Here is a 2,897-nt window from a genome sequence, read left to right on the forward strand (position 1 = left end):
TGGGTTTGGAGAGGCAGCAGCCAGGAGGTCACAGCTTAGGGAATGTCTGGCAGATGACCCAGTGCTGTTCCCAAGGTTTGTGTTGTGTGGGATATGCTCCAGGAAGGTGAGTTTTTAATGAATCCTCCACTGTTCAACCTTAATGGGGACACAGACAGATGGATTTGATACCAAATACTCTGTTCTGACTTTTTGGGAGGTCAGAGCTTGGTCATTTATCCATAAACTCACTACAGGGAGGTCAAACTGATTTTTTTTCTTCATGCTGAAGAACCCTTTCAGCAGGAAAAGGACCCAGGACACAAAACAAATATAAAACACAAACAAGGCTTAAATTTTAAATGCAATGGTCATCATTATCTCACTTGGAAGGTGCCATTTGGGATGGAAAAGTGGCTGTGGGATCTACCAGAGCTTCCACTAAAAGTACATCCAGCTTTTAATGTACTTTTAAAAGTACATCCATCTGGCTCCAGTTCCCAGCTCTTGGATCTTTTGGACAAATGACCTGGGGACAAAGGTGATTGTGCCTCAATAGGCTCAAAAATGCACAGGGGCTGCTGCTTGAGGTGCTTTAAGTTGGATAAAGAGCTGGAGATGCTGAAAAAGGACATTTCTGGGTTTGAAGCCTGGTTACCACAGGGTCAGGAAGCACAGCAATCCCAGATTCATTCCCCATGGATGCCAGGGTTGTTCCCACTGAGTTACAGGTCTGCTCTTCAGTGTCACAGAGGAATTTCCTTCCAGACACCTTTAAGGTGCCTCTTGTCCTGTCACCTGTCTGGCCTGTGGATCCATTCTCCACATTCTTCCTGTTGGCCAGGAAGGATCACATCAATTCCAAAGCAGGGAATTTGGGGATTTTGGAAACCACTCAGAAGCTTCTCTGTGCAGGGCAGCAGCAGACCTGCAGCCCACGAGGCCAGGAAGGAGCTCTGCTCTCCCCTCCCTCCCAGGGAAGAGGGGTGTTCTGCTCCCTGGGACTGGAGAGAAGCCCCACGCTGAACCAAGTCCATGGAATGTGGAGCTGTGCAGTCAGTGCAGCCCATCCCACAGGGAAGGGATGGAATCACTGATTCCATGCAGTCCTTAAGGCTGGAAAAGACCTCCAAGGTCACCAAGTCCAAGTTTTGCCTGAATGGCACCATGCTCACTGAACTTGCCACTCCTGCTCATTTTGTGATCATTCCAGGGCTGCTGATTCCACCTATTCCAATGCTTAACCACCCTTCCAGTGAAGCCATTTTCCCCTGATATCCAACCTGAGCCTCCCCTGGATGGAGCTGGAGCACAGCAGGGTAACTGTCCTCCCCAGAGGCAGGTGTGGATAATCCAGGCTCTGGCTGGTTCAGGGAAAGAGCATCTGAAAGCCCATTCCATCTGTGGGAATATTTGACTCCAAGGGACAGACTCAAGGGATTCATTCCTCCTAACTGACCACAACAGCAGCTCCAGTGCCTTCATCTTCTCGTGAGCATCACAAGCTCAAAAAGCACCTGAAAAGTGGTGATGAGAATTCTGAATGAATCCCAGGAGTCCTCAGGATGGAGCAAAGGAAACCTGTGTGGGTTTACAGAGAATCCTGATGCAGGACCTTCAGAAAGGAGGCTGAGGGAGCAAAAAGGGGTTATAAAAATCTCAGGCACATGGGATGAGCTGGGAATGAATCCCTTGGCAATCACAAGGGGATGCTGGAGCTCAGGGATCCTTCACTGCAGAGAAATTCCTCATCACTTCCCTTGGAGGGACATTCCAGCCGCCTGCAGGGCATGGGGCTGCCTGGGGGGGACTGGAAAAGCACAGGAGGCAGCTCTGACAAAAGCTTCCCTCTCTTCCTGGTGCTTCGCGGAGCAGGAGCTGGAGTGGGAGTGGGAGAGCAGCCCCAGGGGAGAAGGAGCTGTGCTGGCATCAGTCCTGGTGTGCTTCCCGAGCTCCCATCCACCGGCCGGGGCGGGGCGGGAGCTTCGATGTTCCTCTGGGAATGCAGCACATTGTTCCCATCAGGGAATTCCATTTGTATCCCTTCCCTTCCCTTCCCTTCCCTTCCCTTCCCTTCCCTTCCCTTCCCTTCCCTTCCCTTCCCTTCCCTTCCCTTCCCTTCCCTTCCCTTCCCTTCCCTTCCCTTCCCTTCCCTTCCCTTCCCTTCCCTTCCCTTCCCTTCCCTTCCCTTCCCTCCCCCAACATAAGAGACCCACACCCATGGAGAGCCCCAAACCTGCCAGCAGCTTGTGGAAAACCTCCTCAAAGGGCTGAGAGAGTGAATTCCTTCTGCCATAGATTATTCCTGGAATGTTTATTTCCAATGCACAGGGAGGATCCCTTTGATCCCTCACCTGCTTGGACAGCAGCTCACCTGGGCCGGGTGCTCTGTAAATTCCACCAACCCAGCGGGTTCAGGAGCTGGCTGATTTCCCAATGCCCCTTTTTTTGGGAATGCGGTGAGGGAGTGGAATAAATCCCCCTGGGCTGTCTCTGTGTGGATGCACAGTGCACCAAGCCCTGTTGTTGCAGCCCTGTGCCAAGTGGCAGCCGTGCCAGCCAGAGACAACAATGTTTAATTTATGAAGGGCTGAGTTTTAATCAGTTTTTTATTGTTTGTGCCAGCAATAGATCAGTTTAATGGCAGTCCCAAAAATGCACCACCAGCAAATCTCACCCATGCCATTCTCCTCCCAAGTTTGACATCAGTGCCTGCTGGGAAACAGGCAACCTGTGAAAGGCAGGGTTTAAATAAAGGGACGAGGCTGCAGCTCTCGTGGTGGTGCTGTGGGTTGGTGGCAGCGCTGCAAGAAGGGCAGGTTTGGAGATAAATCTGTGCTCAGCCTCTTCTCACATTGCATCATGAGCTGCCTTTTTATAACCGAGGCAGCAGACATTGAGAGCACCTCCCCGGGCTG

General features: G+C 51.6%; 1 long non-coding RNA gene across 1 annotated transcript; it reads right to left on the bottom strand.

Annotated features, from left to right (window-relative positions):
• Nucleotides 1–330: 330 nt before the first annotated feature.
• Nucleotides 331–2,487, bottom strand: LOC148221668 (uncharacterized). The gene is made up of 2 exons (XR_015807642.1): nt 2,354–2,487; nt 331–1,496 (listed from the first exon to the last, which is right to left on the bottom strand). It is a non-coding gene; the product is annotated as an uncharacterized LOC148221668 (long non-coding RNA).
• Nucleotides 2,488–2,897: the final 410 nt, after the last annotated feature.

This window comes from Sturnus vulgaris, chromosome 19 (genome assembly GCF_052056855.1).
Source record: "Sturnus vulgaris isolate bStuVul1 chromosome 19, bStuVul1.hap1, whole genome shotgun sequence".
NCBI lineage: Eukaryota > Metazoa > Chordata > Aves > Passeriformes > Sturnidae > Sturnus > Sturnus vulgaris.